Below are 16883 nucleotides of genomic sequence, written 5' to 3'. Positions count from 1 at the left end.
TGGTATTTGTATCTTACAGATTTTCGGAGTTTTACTTCGTATAGGGTATAGTATCACTTCATAACGGGTAATGCAGAGTGTGACATAAATCTAAATACTGCGTTCTGTGATGGTTCAAGGGACATTTTCCAATAACACTGTTCTGTTTATTTACCGGTAAAATACTGTAAGAGGGTCTATTTGGTGGAGCAAGACTGTATTTCAGTTGTTTGGTGGAACATTGTGAGGCAGACGCAATGGAGAAACTCTAAGTTGTAAATAGCCTGAATTATCATTTTCGCCTGTGAGAACACAGCATTGTAAATAACATCATTGGCTTGTTAATGTTCAATTTTTTTTTTAATAAACTTGTGTATTCCACGACTTTAGTAATGATTTTTTTTCTGATAGTAGACTGGGCTACAGAAGGACATATTTTCAAAGGAGGTGTACTTCTATTGTTAAAAAAAGAAACAACAGCCACCACTGCTGCAAAATATCAGAAAATATTATTTTGTCGATATACGCTCTAGTAAGAAGCTGAATATATACTATAATGGCTAAGAACTGAGAAAAACCTTTTTATGAAATTATGATCGTTATCTTAAAAGGTAAAATTTTTCTCATTTTTGCAACTCACACACATATGACCACAATCTTCGGTAGCTAGAGCCAGATTGCGATCAGCAGGGCATTACGGGAGAGGCAGTTGGGTGGGGGTAAGGGGGAGGCTGAAATGGGGAAGGGGAAGGATAGCAGAGTAGGTGTCAGGGATGGTAAAGTGCTGCTGGGAGTGTGCAGGGATGAGGTGGAGAGTGGGGCAGCTGGGTGGAGTTGGGAGCTTAGACAGAGGGGACAGACGGCAGATTTAGCGGAAAAGGAGAGAAGTAAAAAGACTGTGTGCGTTGGTGGAATAGAAGGCTGTGTAGTGCCGGAATAGGAACAGGGAAGGGACTGGATGGGTAAGAACAATGACTAATGAAGGTTGTGGCCAGGAGGGATTACGAGAATGTAGGATATATTGCAGGGAGAGTACACATAAAATCTGGTGTCGGTGGGAACGATCCAGATAGTACAGGCTGTGAAGCAGTCACTGAAATGAAGGATGTCGTGTTGGGTGGGATGCTCAGTGACAGGGTGGTCCAATTGTTTCTTGGCCACAGTTTGTCAGTGGCTATTCATGTCAACAGGATGCTTGTTGGTTGTCATGCCCATGTAGAATGCAGCACAGTGGTTGCAGCTTAGCTTGTTTCATTACATCCTGGATTTTCTGAAGGTTTGAAATATGTTTCCTATTTGTGCATACAACTTGTGCATCAAAGGTGTTTGGCTTTGAAAACTTTGTGTGAACTTACTGAATAGTTCTGAAGATGAAATTATGAAATGAAGTTTTGCTTTCATTGAAGTTTTTATTTTAAGCATTCACATTGGCATCGCATAAGGGGAGTCAAATGAAAATGAGACACAAGGAAAAACGTAAGTAAACTGTTTATTATTTCAAAAGTAAATACCATAATTGTTAATACATTTGTCCCATTGTGACACAAGATGGTCAAAGCCTTCAGGGAAAGATATTAGCAGTTGCCTATAGAACTATGATTCTACTTGAGTGTGCATCTCTTCATCCGAATCAAATTGGTGGACAAGAACATATTTCTTGAGGGCTCCAGAAATATGGAAATCACATGGGAACAAAATTGGGACTGTTTGGCAGATATGTAAAGGCTTTCCAGTGGAACTTCTGCAGCTTAATGAAACAACCTTGGCAACATTTGAGCAGGCCATACAGTTCCGATCTCTCCCCATGTGATTTCCATATTTTTGACATCCTGAAGAAAGAAATTCATGGCCATAGATTTGCTTTGGATGAATACGTGCATTTTTTGGGTATAATCATGCTTCTGTATTATAGCAGAACAAGGTCTAACAGAACCTTTTTCTAAATACGTGAAGTTTACGATACCATTCAAATTCCAGAAACATTTGAACTTGTTTTCATTGTCAAATTATATAAACTTTTCTATGGATACTTTCGAACTTAGTTACATATTGAACACAAAATTTTTGTGATTGTAAATTTTATTTACATACTGATAGATTAGACCACGCAGAGAAGCACTTTGAAAAGTAGTTAAAATTAGTTTTCCCTAATTTATCAGAAAATCTAATTCGAAACAAACTACAATATTTATGTTATTTTTAATGGTCATTCCTAGTATCATTCAAAACGTATCTTTTATATGTTGCAAATAGATGTAACATCTTAACAGGAAATATGAAAACTCAATTATTACAAATGTTCAAACTTTTATCATTACGTATCTGTCTTAAAAATCTTTAACTAAATAAATCTGTCTTAAAAATCTTTAACTAAATAAACTATGTGAAATGTATTTTAACAACAGAATGTTCTAGAAAGACCGAGAAATTCTGTTGCTCTATATTATGGTTTGAACAATGCCAGGTGTAGCAGCTGTAACTCGAATAGTTTAGCGGCTACACCTGTGATGTTCTTTGGACACGTGTAACAACAGTGAAGCATAAAAAGTTCTCCAATACATTAATTTTGATGTCGAACTGTTAATTTTGATGTCGAACTGTTAATTTTGATGTTGAACTGCGATGTTATGGAAAATGACTTTATGTAACAATGAGAGAACAACAAACATCATGGTTTAATACATGGGTTCCCAAACTGGGGGGCGCGCCCCCCTGGGGGGGCGTGATGATGTTGCAAGGGGGGCACGGGTGGAGTTAGCAGTATAAACCTAATATTTCTTTTTAATATCGATATTTTAATAAAAATGAATGTGCGGGTATTAATGATAGATTATAGTGCTAAATGCAATCGTTTGGCGTCCCACTTCCCACAATCCTATCTCAATAACCTATCCTAGGACATACAGCTTTTGAAGATCACGTTTAGAATGTCACGCTTGGAATGTCACACACAGAGACTCAAAATTATGATGGCGGTATGCGTTAATTCTAATATATCAGATTTGTAAACAACTTACTTCTGACAATTGGAAAACAGAAAAGTCAGGTATTAACTATTCTGTACATTTGTACACATGAACTGAACATAATCATGTTATAACTTTTAGCCGTAGTAGGCTATGTTCATCAGTGTAATAATCACTTATACTGCATAACTGCAAAAATGCCGTTTTATTATCCTGTCAACCTGCGGATCCCCGTGTGATGCGATTACAGTGACTTTAATAGACTGTATATGCTTCAAATGAACTGGCGGGTTCGTAATTTGTACGCCAGGGTTACGCCCTTTGTCACCAGAAAAATGTGCACGACATAAATGCGAAACTAGTACAAGTGTTCGTTCTGAGCAGGGTACTTCACGCCGTTCTGGAAACATTGGCGTGACTTCTAACAATGAAACATAACCCAGCTAGGTAGACAATGAAGTCCATTAGCGAGGCTTTTTTTTACTACAGCTCTTTCATTCGGATTACGTATCTGACAAAACAGTTATTTTTCTTCTGCCTTTTTGAAATACGGCATAATTTCGTTTGAAATTAGTGTACGTTCTTTGCTGCAATAATGGCTTCTTTTGGCACGAGTACAGAGGTAACTGCTTGGCACTGTGCACAGTTTCCAGCGATGTATGAGGTGTATCCATGACCTTACTTAATTACTGTGAAATTTGACAACCAATTCATTGATGTTATCTCAAAACTTATAACGTTTCATTTATAAATAATGAAAGATAGGGGGCACGAAAACGATTTTCGCATAAAACCCCAGGCTGCACTGCTCAGAACAGCACCACAGAACAGTTAGCAAATTCTTAGGGTGCCTGTGGGCTGTTTCCGCCCTGCTCAGCCAACAGGTTGCAGACAGACTGTGCACTGACTACGTGCGCTGTGGCTGTGCTTCCCCGTTCTTTGCCCCACTCCTCACAGCCAGTCATCCGAGGTGCCAACAGACGACAGTAGCTTTCCTTTATTTCAGTTGGTTGCTTGCAGTTGTTGACACATCTGATGAATTGGATTTTGCTGAAATCACATTGAATCTTTCACAGTTGTGCCTCAGTAAAATCAGTGTTAGTGCGAAATTACACTGTTAACTTCTTGTTTTCTTTTTACTTCACCATGAGTGTCGTGAAAAAACGTAAATATAATGATGATTACATCAAATACGGTTTTGCTTCTATACAAAAATATGGTGTTGACCTGCCGCGATGTGTTATTTGCTATGAGGTATTGAGAAATGATTCCACGAGACCACCTCGTCTGGAACGCCATTTGTGGGCAAAGCATGGTGCATTGAAAGAGAAGCTGAAGGAATTTTTTGCTGCAAAATGCGATAATTTGAAACGAATGAAGTTGGACACTGCTGGATCCTTCGCTCAGACATCAGAAAAGGTACTGGAAGCCTCGTATGAGTTATTGCTACTTATTTCAAGGACCAAGAAAAGTCACATTATCGGAGAGACACTAGTTAAATCCTGTTTGTTGAAAGTTGCTGATATTGTTCTTGGGTCAGAAAGTAAACAAAAACTTTCACAAATACCGCTTTCTGACAATACTGTGAAAAGTCGAATTGATGATATGGGTGAAGACATACAAAATCAATTAGTTATGGCCATCAAACAATCGCAGTTTTTCGCAATACAATGAGATGAGAGTACCGATGTTGCAAATTGCGAATTGTTGCCAACTGCTAGCTTTCGTTCGCTATATAGAAAATGAAGCAATTAAAGAAGAGTTGCTGTTTTCTACGGAGTTAAAGTCAACTTCAAAAGCAATTCATATAATGGCAGCCGTCTCTGAATTCTTTTGTAAAAATGAGTTATCATGGCAGAAACTGATAGGCATATGCACAGATGGCGCCCTGTCAATGCTTGGATGTTGCTCAGGATTCGTGCAGACGGCCAGAGAAAAAAACCCTAGTGTTACTGCTATCCACTGTGTAATACACCGTCAAGCATTGGCAGCTAAGACACTTCCAAAGGAACTCAACGATGTCTTGAAACTGTGCATCAAAATTGTGAATCATATTAAAAAGAGTACGTTAAATTCCAGGTTATTTGCAGCTCTTTGTGAAGACTTGAGAGCAGAATATAAAACACTTATTTCATACAGAAGTACGCTGGCTCTCAAAAGGAAATATGCTAGGAACATTATTTGAACTTCGAGACAAGTGATGCAGTTTTTGGAAAATAACAAACAAACTGAATTGTATATGGAATTTAGAAAGCCCGGTGTTCATGTTGCATTGGCTGATCTGTCATATATTTTCGAATCTTTAAACACATTCAATTTGAAATTACAAGGTGGAGAGTCAAACATAATTTTTCATCTGGATGCCATCAAAGTATTTACTGATAAGTTGCAACTATGGAAACATAAAATTTTAGCCTGCACTTATTCCTGCTTTCCCAGATTGTTTGGAATCCTGGAAGAAGCCCGATTTCAAAACGATTTTAAGGATACTGATACTAAGAGTAAAATATCGAACCATTTGCAGCACGTCATTGATGAATTCGAACAATACTTCTGTAACAGTTGTGATGATAAAATTTATTATAGGTTAGCGACGGATCCATTTCACGTTGACATGGGTGTGTTGCCAGACAGCCTACAAGAGGAAGTCTCAGAAATTAAAAATGATTCTGCAGCGAAGTATGACTTTGAGAAGATGGATAAGCCTTTATTTTGGGTGAAATATCTCACAGTGTATCCCAGCACAGCAGAACAAGCACTGAAACTGTATTTACTTATTTGTGCGAAAGAGCATTTTCAGCGGTAGTGGCGATAAAAAATAAGCTTAATAGCAAACTCAGTATTGCCAATGATTTACGTTGCGCAGTTTCTACTATTCAGCCAAAAATTCAAAATCTTGTAAAAAATATGGAAGTTGATCCTTCACATTGGTTTATTTGTTTGTTTCTTGCCATATGTGAGTGGAAATAATATTTTTATAATAAATACGTTACATTATAAGAGAACTTGTTATTTTCCTCCTAACTATCCTTACATGTAGGTAATACTGTAAAATTACAAAAAACTATTTTGAAGAAACAATATAAAATAAACGTAGTGAATCTGATTTAAATATAAATACTGCATGTGATCCTTATGGATTCTGATGTTATGTGTGGTATGTCACTGCAACTAATAATAGTATTTCTTCTGGATGAAGACACAGCGAAAGTTTATCCTAGATATGGCAAGCGAAGAGTAGTCCTAAAATCGTATACTGGTGAAGAAATGGTGTGCAGCAAGGGAATGTAATCAAGGTAAGGAAGTTGTTTTATTCATATTTTTTAAAGGTCTGAGTGGTCTGCAAAATTATTTCGTGAAACTTATTTTTTTTATTTTTTGTCTGGTTCTGGGAATTGGGCCTTTGTCACTGTTCGGTAACTGTCGTCGCTGACATAAATGCCAACCTATGCGCAATGACAATGGGGAGCGCTATAGGCGTACAAATCAGTGATGTTCGTTAGCACCGTGACTGAGTGACTATTTTTGGTAATGAGTGAAAGTAATAAGCTACACTCAACTTAAAATAATGGCCCGCATCCACTAATCCGCAAAGGTCGCAACTCTTTTTCCTTGTTTACCAGGACTTTCTTTGCTTTAGGAGTGGCTTATAATCACTAGACTAGACTGATGACGTAATAACTGCGACTCGATACATTAACAGCCCACCATGTTACATGACGTCACCATCACAAATTTTTCAATAGTCTCTTGATAATTAATAAAAATCTCTATATTTTTTTGGGAGGGGGGAGGCACGGAAGTTTTCTTTTTGGCCGAAGGGGGGCGTGACAAACAAAAGTTTGGGAACCTCTGATTTAATAGAAAAAATTGAGACTCCAAGCAGACTTATTCAACAACCCTGGACCTATCACAGAGGATTGCACCATACTTCCACTGGACACTGAAGCCAATAAAAAGATAAGTCAATTTCATCTACTTTATTGTGACACTTTTACTTTTGGACTTATAAATACATGGTATTACACCACTGTGTGGTTTGTTTATTGTGTCAATGAAATATAAACTAACAAAGGTAAACAGCGTCATAGCGGGCAACCGCAAACATTTTTCAGTGAAGGCATTGACCATCTTCTCTTACAGTGGAATAAATGTATTAATAGTTATGGCAATTACTTTTGAAATAATTAACAGTGTACTTACTTTTGGCTTTCTGTCTCATTTCCATTTGTCTGCCCTTATAGGATTAGGACCGAACAGAAACTGAATTATTTTTTATAGGTACATGCTTAAGAAACTGAATACCATACCACTGTTTCAAAATCCTGTTGGTTTAAGATCTTAAAGTAAGCCATCTTGTGCCTGTATGCCTCAAAAGCTTGTGATGTGGAATATTAAGCTTACACTGAATTCCTTTCAGTTTCTCACAATGAACACGCCAACCATCAAGACAATGGTAAATATTGATCACATATTAGTATGCTTCTTCACCTGAACACTTAAAGCCTTTACACATGCATAATGCATTGTATGAATGTTGCAAGTTCCAGTGTTTGTAAGTTGTTTGCATCGGGTCTTCTGGGCATCACTTTCTAAAAGCCTAAAAACATTTTATTGGCATTATGTCTATCTGAGCCTAGCATAAAGCATTTTTTTAGGGACAGTATAGCTTCGGAAAGAGTTTCACATAATTTTTGATGTAACATTTCATCATATGCTTTGCCAATAAAGAAAGTTCGTAGCTGACATGTTGTCATGCAATGCTTATTCTCTACCAAAATGTAATGCTTGTTTGTAATAGTTTTTTTTATCTTCAACATTGTTTGAGAGTATATTTCCCAGACGTTTTGTGGCCAAAATAATTTCATCGATTGAAGGAGAAACCTATGCCAACTTTGAATATAAATGAACATGTGTTATTAGAAAAGATCTGTTCATTTATAATAGATGTCTTACTACAGATAGATAACACAGAAACAAAATAATATATGACACCAAAATAAACATGCACTGTAAGTAAACTAAGTGTAGAAGTTACTTTTAAATTCTGGTAGTGACATAACAGTGGTAGGTTACTATTTCTTACAGTGAAATAATTTGTTGGGTGCTTTCCCTCAGTTACCAGTCACAGGAATGAAGATAACAGGGCAACAGACATGACACACAAACCGGTAAATGCAAAATTAATTGTTATGTTTACATTAAACACATTTGAACATGTGATGCTTGTTGTGGATGGTTTAAAGGTATCTATCTTTTAGGCATAGGCTGATTGTCAAACAATAGTGTATTGTTAATCTTCCAAAATAGAACAGTGACATTCACATATGGACAACAAGAGGATTTAGCTGTCGTACATTTTGAGCAAATCAACACAGCCAGATTAGGAGTCACTTTAGTGACAGAAACTGCTCTAGACCAGGATGTCAGGCAACAATTGGTTGTAGACATGGAACAAATCAATGAAACAGTTACAATTGATAACGTTAACAAATCAAAGAATCTAAGCATTCATGACGAGATGGATATATTTCTTTATTATGTAGACATATAAAAGTATTTTCTACATGCTCAGGCACTATTAAAGACTTTTTTTGTAGGTTGAAGATTAAACCACACTGCCCATTTTATGTTAGACCTACTCCATACAGTATTGACTCAGCCATTAGTACATAAAGAAATTGAAAGAATGTTACAATGAAACATATTAGAAATGTCCAATAGTTGTTACAACAATCCATTAGTAGTTGCACCAGATGGAATGTACGTATAGTGTTGGATACACAAACTGTAAGTAGAATAATGGAGCCAGAAAGGTATAGCCACCTATAATAGAGAAACTGCTAGCAAAGTTTGAAGGATTAAAGTAAATCAGCACAATGGACCTGGTACCCAGTTATTGGCAGATTGCCTTACATGAAGATTCACGAAGTATACGGCATTCCTGTTTGAAGGGAGGTTGTACCAATTCCAAATGCTACCATTTGGATAAAGCAATCGGCATTGAGCTATGAAGTAAATTGTTGTTGTATGTTGATGACATCGTAGTAACATCCACCACATAGGAAGAACACATGCAAACATTGGATGAATTTTTCATAAGATTAAGATTCCAGGATGTCGCCACTAAATTGTCAAAATTGCAATTTGGGAGAAACAAGGTTAAGTTCTTGGGACATGTTGTACATACTTTGGGCATTAAGCTTGAACTACACAGGCGGGTATGATAAGACTGTGCCTAGAATCAACTAACAAAAAAATAATTCAAGTCATTATTTGGGCTGATGGGACTCTACAAAAAACTCCTTGTCAACTCAGTGCTTAATGCGCCACATCTGATGAGGTTATTAAAAAAGAACACTGTATGGAGATGGGATATAAACTGCCATGAAGGAATATGTGATGTGACTGATCACACATTAGAAAGGAAAACCAATAGTTTTCACTAGTAGAATGTTCATTCAACAAGAATGAAATTGTAGCATTACAGTAAAGGAAACATTATCAGTAGTGTGGGCTTTCAAAAAACTTAAATACCTACTAATGGGACATGAGACAGTAATACATGCATTCTATAGTGTATTGACATTTCTGTTAAAGAGAAAACTTCAACACAGTAGGCGAACACACTGGGCTCTCTTTCTACAGCAGTTTCTCTTTACTATCAAATATATGTAGGGAGAAGATAACATAATATGTGATGCTCTGTCTTGACTACTTGTAGGTCTTCGATCAAACAAAAATGAAAATTTGCTGTTTATTTTCTGAAAGTAAATGCATGAACAAAAACTAGACAGCCACATTTATGAATTGATGCCCTGCCCAGGAACCATACTGATATGACTAACAACTGGAAATTGTACAAAGGAATATTGTTTCATAGGAAAAACAATGCATAAAGATAGTTACTATTCATCCCACAAAATAGCATTCATTTAATGACTTTGTAAGTACATATCAGATTTGCTCATTTCAGCCCAAAAAAAGTGTGTCATGCACATGAACAAATTTCACTACTTTAAGAATATGAATCATCTAGTTAGAAAAATCCTGAGATCCTGTGAGATGTGTCAGAACATTGAAGTACAAACTATTGGTGTGTGCACACTACATTGTATCTCATCATTCCACATAATTTGTGGGATATATTGGCCATGGACTTTTGTGGTCCTCTGCCTAGGGGCTGAGCGGAATGATGGGGCTGAGGGGAATGATGTATATATTTTTGGTATTGGAATGCTGAGCCAAACTAGCAAAATTATACCCAATAAGAAAGGCAACATCTCATAATATTGTAATGAAATTATGAGATCACTTTAAAAATATGACTAAATCAAGAAACGTGATGTTGGATAATGGAACACAGTTTCTGGCCAATTGTTTAAAGAATTTTTGGTGTGAGAAGGCGTGAACCATATCTTATAAAGAATTTTTGGTGTGGGCAGGTGTGAACCATATCTTAATTTCTAAATTTCAGCCCCAAAGTAATACAGCAGGGCAGGTCATGTGTAAGGTGGGCAGACATTGTCGGACTTACTGCATGGATAGACATTAGAAACCAACAGACAAGGTGACAAAATTTGCAAGGGTATTAAATGAGTTGCCACATTCACTTAGAAAGGTATCCTCATTGGAAACAGTAGGAGAGTTAAAAGAAGGAGAATCACTCCTGAAGTGGGTCAAATGGCCAAGGAGATGCTGGTGCATGGGGGTTACTGAGTAACAATGTGAATAATTTTCTAACAAGAGGGGCTGAGAGAAGAAAAAAATAGATGGGAGAAAGATGTACTCATACAGTATAAGGTAAGGGATTTAGTTTTCATTACGAGTCATAAAAAGAGCCGAAAAGTGTAAAAATTTTAGGTATATTTCACCCTTTATATGAGGGACCATTCTTAACAACTAAGATGCTGCACCAAAAAGCAGCCATTTCAGCTGACTCGAGACAGGAAAGGATAAGGCACGTACAGTGTTGCAAGACTTAAGAGCCCTCATTATTGACTAAAAGAAGAGTAATAATAATCCTCATATGTTTCAAAATGCCTGTTCTGGGCGCTACAGTCTGGAGCCGAGCGACTGCTACGGTCACAGGTTCGAATCCTGCCTTGGGCATGGATGTGTGTGATGTCCTTAGGTTAGTTTGGTTTAATTAGTTCTAAGTTCTAGGCGACTGATGACCTCAGAAGTTAAGTCGCATAGTGCTCAGAGCCATTTGAACCATTTTTTGTTTCAAAATGGTGTAGTATAATTAGTATGTTGCAAAATCTGAGAAATTTGTTAATTATGGAAGGATATATTAATTACTCAGCTGAGTCAGAAAAGTGTGAAAAGTCATAAATATTCTTATGTTGTGCACCTAGGAAATATAAGAGAAAAGACAGATGTAGGGAAGAGACAATCTGTAATACCGCACTGTTATAGAGCTATGAAGGAGTAGGTTCTGGAAGGAGGCCCCAGGAAAGGGGTGGCTTGTTGTCTAAGCTTAAGGTATTAAAGGTGCCTCTGTGGGTCTTTGTATGCAACTTTCAAATGTTATGTTCTGTTGGAAAGTGAACTAATTGAGTTTATTTTAAAGTTTGGTTTAAAACGGTTGGCGTATCCAAAAAGTCGTGATTGGGTATAAGTTGAAGTGTACTTGGAGACTGCACCACTTGGAAGAGAGACTGTCCTTGGTTGTTGAATATGACTGAAATTGTCGTAGCATGAAGACCACTTAAGGCATGGATAGTGAGGTTGATGTAGAAGCTGATAGTAAAGATCTTGGTAACAAGGAATACCAGAGCAGTCATGGGAATTGTGAGCAATGACATTGGATAAAACTTTGACCTTTCTATGAAGGTCTTATCGTAAAGTACCAGATAATCTAGAGTATTAACCTATACCTACTGATGGGTCATCAGGGAAGATAAATCTTTGTGTAACTTTCAAGGTTGTAGAATTTTGTAATTTATAGGGGGTTGCTCTAATTCTGCAGTATGATTTGTATTTTTTCCATGCGCAGATAATTTTAATCTGAATACATTTTGAGGGGAATAGTATTAGTGAAACTTTCAAGACCAAATGTGGTAACTTGTTTTCTGATAGCTTGGAACTACTGCAGTACATAGGACAACGACGATTATATGTTTCTAATAGTTGCATTGATGATTTATCTGGTTCATTTAGCGATTCTAGACAACAGTAAAACCACTTATGGTTATACATGATTTTATATATGCTGCATACAGACTTGTGATTAGTCTAAAATGGAAACAGAAAGAGACACTGGCCAGAGTGCAATTTATAGCTTACAATTAACTTAAGTTATTTTCACATTGGATTATTATGGGTGGAAACTGATTAGTAGTCAAATGCTTGTTCATTTACAAGGGGGTGACAGGTATGAGGGTACAAGATTTCCCAAATGTTTTGTGGCCAAAGTTTCTGAAATAAATCATTTTGTTCATTGAGGGGGAAATTAAGTTCCAATTTTGAATATAAATGAAAAGCGCTGTTAGCAGAAGATCAGTTCATTTGTTCACCTACAAACATTGTACAGAGGTTAAAGGTTTAATTATTTCATTGGAAGATTTGTTAATGAGCAGGTCCTGTTTTGTGTGTTTTGTTATTTTCTGAGATCTTCTGCATGAGCTTTGTGCCAATCCATGAATGTTAAAGTGGTGAATGCATCATGATGGGCACAGAGATTGGTGGCAGCAAAGAATCTCTGCATAAAACATGCCATCATGGAATACCAATGACCAGAAGATTAATAATGTAAAAGCTGATGTATATACTTTTGGGTTTTGATTTAGAAGCTTGGAGTTAGTTCATGGTAGAAGTATCTAACTGATTGAGTTCAGATTGCACTTGTAATAAAAGGCATAATGAAAGCCTTCATACAAATCAGAGCTGTTGAGTTCTGGTTTTGGATATTAACAGAATTCTTGGACAGAAAGAAGAAGAGTTTATCAACTAGTCGGGGGTCCACAGACTGTTCAGAGCTGATGACCAGCGACAAGGTAATTAAAAAACTAATGAACCCTCGAAATTGGTAGTTTCCTCAAAATTCAATGTGTAATATGATGAACGTGCTTGTTCTAACAATGTTTCCAGAAATATGGTGGCGGTCCATCAGTTAGTAGGTATCTCAGTTTCTTAGAAGAAAGCGAAAAATGTTCAGGAACACTATCAAGGAACACCTTAAAAATTTTACAAATATCTTTTGATGAATCCATAGTGTAAGTGGAAATTACTGTTTTCATTGTTCAAATCAGAACTATCCTTGGTACTTAAGGTCTGTATTGTTGGCAAACATATCAAACTTGATGGTTGTGTGGTCGAAAATTCTACATGTAACTGATGTTGTCCACATTTAATTTCAAAATTTCACTTAAATTTTATTGAAAGTGAGTGCTAAAAAATTACCTGAAAACCATTTGTCTCAAAATTAACTGATAAAGCACAAACACTGCAAAATAGTTAACTGACATTGACGTTTATCCACCATGCAGAGACTTTACTTTTCAAACTGTCTGCCTTCTCAAGCCAGTCACAAAGAAATTTTCATTTCCCCATCTCAAAACATTTATTTTCAATAGTTACCAGTAACAGAAAAGTTGTTGTTTCATTCAATTTACTGTCAAAATTGAACATAGTATCAATGTAGCAGTTTTGTTACTAAAGCGAAATTAGAACAGATTCGCCTGCAACATTTTATTAATAGTAAAAATAGAAACAGTTGTAACAGACAAAGTTTGCCACTAATAACAGTTATGCAAAATATAAAAACGCTCAAAAAGTGAAAAAGAAACAACCTGTCTCAAATTTCAGAAGGAACTAAGGTTAGATTTTATCTACTTTCATCACTGGAGCATTCCAGAAAGTTGTATGAATGAACATACAAGGAGCATCCAAAAAGTAAGTTCTGATGACCAATGAAGAAAACGAAAACATCACTAAGTAAGAAATATTTATGGGAATATTTACATAGATCCACTTGCTACTTCTCAGCAGACACCACCATTGTTGACGCATTTAACGTTCAGAGTTCACCATCAACTGAATGCCCATGTCATAGGAATCTGCCGCCAATATCCAGGGCGATAAAGTCACTTCAGTCTGCAACTCAGTGCCATCATGGAAACATCTTCCTGTCAGAAAACGCTTCAAGAGATGAAAATCACCTGGCACAAGGTTGGGGCTGTAGGGCAGACGGTTGAAGGCCTCCCATCCAACCTGTTTCAACACATCGTCTGTATGGGGTCTTGCATTGTCATACACTAGCATCATGCCTCTTGTCTACACCCCATGTCTTTTGTTCTGGATCTTTGACCTCAGATTTTTCAGTGCCTGACAATACCGATCAGCATTTATGGTCTCCCTCATGGTAAAAACTCACACAGGACACCAAGTCAATCCCAGAAGACAGTGCATATGACTTTTTTGAGACTGTCTGTCTGAATTTCGTCTTCACAGGTGAACAACTATGCTGCCAATACATGGATTGTTATTTTTCTTCTGGTGTGGCATGTGACACCCACGTTTCATACCCAGTAACAATGAGGTTTGATACCCACGTTTCATCCCCAGTAACAATGAGGTTGAGAAACTCATCACTTTTCTCTGTGTGCTGCAGGAATGTCAGCAGTGTGGCCACACATTTGATTTTTTTTGTTCATCTGTCAGTTGTTGCACCCATCTAGCATACACTTTATGGAAACCAAATAGTGAAGTGCTGGTTCTGCAAAATGCTTGCTATACACTTTCCATCAATTCAGGCGTCATATGGGGTGGTCAGTCACTACAGTCTTCACAAATACTGGTTTATCCTTCAGCAAATTGTGTGCACCATTGTCTGACCATACTGTCACTCATAATTTTTGTGATGGATCACTGCTGGGGATTGTTTCTAAGAGTGTGAAAAATCTGATAACTGCATGAATCTTACAGTTCTGAGTGTGCAAAAATCAGATAACTGCATGAATATTGTAGTTTGGGGGAGACAATACCAGAGCATCCATTTTGTCCTCGCACCCTGCAGTAACCCCGCCATCACAGGACAAACTGCATTGCATTATTCCCATATATCTCCTCCTCCTCTCTACTCCTCCACATGCTCATTCCTATCCATCTACTTGTGCCATCCCTGGATGTGTTCAGAACTTACTTTCTAGATGAACCTCGTAAAAACAGAAACTTGAAGACAAAAGTAAATAATTTATTCTCTTCCTAAAAGACCCAAAATCACTGAAATAGACAACAAAAATTTAAAAAGTGATAAAAACATTTTACAGCATTTAAATAAAGGGTGACTAAAGCTGAAAAAAGTGACTGACTCCTCACTCTATTTATAGTAGAGACGTCATGGGAAATACATTTAGAATGAGCAGGGGTCAAAATCCATTTGGCCATTCCTGTTTCGAAATTCTGCACTTTTCCTAAACTACTACTGGATAATGCTGTGTCAAGTCCTTTGAAAAGGCTGTGACCAGTTTTTTGCCCCAACTTAGATTGTGCACTATGTCTAACAGATTTAAACACTGACAAGACTATAAAATTCCAGCTTTCCTTTGCTGGTTTTGAGAATGGTATAAGGTAGCAACACTTTACAGAGGAATGCCCAGTTCTGACAAGGTATTGTAGTCCTGAATTATCTTTAAAATATGTTTATATAATAGAGGGAAACATTCCACGTGGGAAAAATATATCTAAAAACAAAGGTGATGTGACTTACCGAACGAAAGCGCTGGCAGGTTGATAGACACACAAACAAACACAAACACACACACAAAATTCAAGCTTTCGCAACAAACTGTTGCCTCATCAGGAAAGAGGGAAGGAGAGGGAAAGACGAAAGGATGTGGGTTTTAAGGGAGAGGGTAAGGAGTCATTCCAATCCCGGGAGCGGAAAGACTTACCTTAGGGGGAAAAAAGGACGGGTATACACTCCCACACACACACACATCCATCCACACATATACAGACACAAGCAGACATCTCACAAGCAGACATATTTAAAGACAAAGAGTTTGGGCAGAGATGTCAGTTGAGGCGGGAGTGAAGAGGCAAAGATGATGTTGAATGACAGGTGAGGTATGAGTGGCGGCAACTTGAAATTAGCGGAGATTGAGGCCTGGTGGGTAACGGGAAGAGAGGATATATTGAAGAGCAAGTTCCCATCTTCGGAGTTCGGATAGGTTGGTGTTGGTGGGAAGTATCCAGATAACCAGGACGGTGTAACACTGTGCCAAGATGTGCTGGCCGTGCACCAAGGCATGTTTAGCCACAGGGTGATCCTCATTACCAACAAACACTGTCTGCCTGTGTCCATTCATGCGAATGGACAGTTTGTTGCTGGTCATTCCCACATAGAATGCATCACAGTGTAGGCAGGTCAGTTGGTAAATCACGTGGGTGCTTTCACATGTGGCTCTGCCTTTGATCATGTACACCTTCCGGGTTACAGGACTGGAGTAGGTGGTGGTGAGAGGGTGCATGGGACAGGTTTTACACTGGGGGCAGTTACAAGGATAGGAGCCAGAGGGTAGGGAAGGTGGTTTGGGGATTTCATAGGGATGAACTAAGAGGTTATGAAGGTTAGGTGGATGGCGGAAAGACACTCTTGGTGGAGTGGGGAGGATTTCATGAAGGATGGATCTCATTTCAGGGCAGGATTTGAGGAAGTCGTATCCCTGCTGGAGAGCCACATTCAGAGTCTGGTCCAGTCCTGGAAAGTATCCTGTCACAAGTGGGGCACTTTTGTGGTTCTTCTGTGGGGGATTCTGGGTTCAAGGGGATGAGGAGGTGGCTCTGGTTATTTGCTTCTGTACCAGGTCGGGAGGTAGTTGCGAGATGCGAAAGCTGTTGTCAGGTTGTGGGTGTAATGGTTCAGGGATTCCGGACTGGAGCAGATTCATTTGCCGCGAAGACCTAGGCTGTAGGGAAGGGACCGTTTGA

At 37.9% G+C, this 16883-nt stretch overlaps 1 protein-coding gene across 1 annotated transcript in view; it reads right to left on the bottom strand.

Annotated features, from left to right (window-relative positions):
* LOC124776644 (sialin) overlaps positions 1 to 16883 on the bottom strand; it is a 316704-nt gene that overhangs the window by 42916 nt on the left and 256905 nt on the right. The window lies entirely within an intron of this gene.

This window comes from Schistocerca piceifrons, chromosome 2 (genome assembly GCF_021461385.2).
Source record: "Schistocerca piceifrons isolate TAMUIC-IGC-003096 chromosome 2, iqSchPice1.1, whole genome shotgun sequence".
NCBI lineage: Eukaryota > Metazoa > Arthropoda > Insecta > Orthoptera > Acrididae > Schistocerca > Schistocerca piceifrons.
The sequence above is the reverse complement of the archived record's forward strand: the minus strand, read 5'-3'. Positions and strand labels throughout refer to the sequence as shown.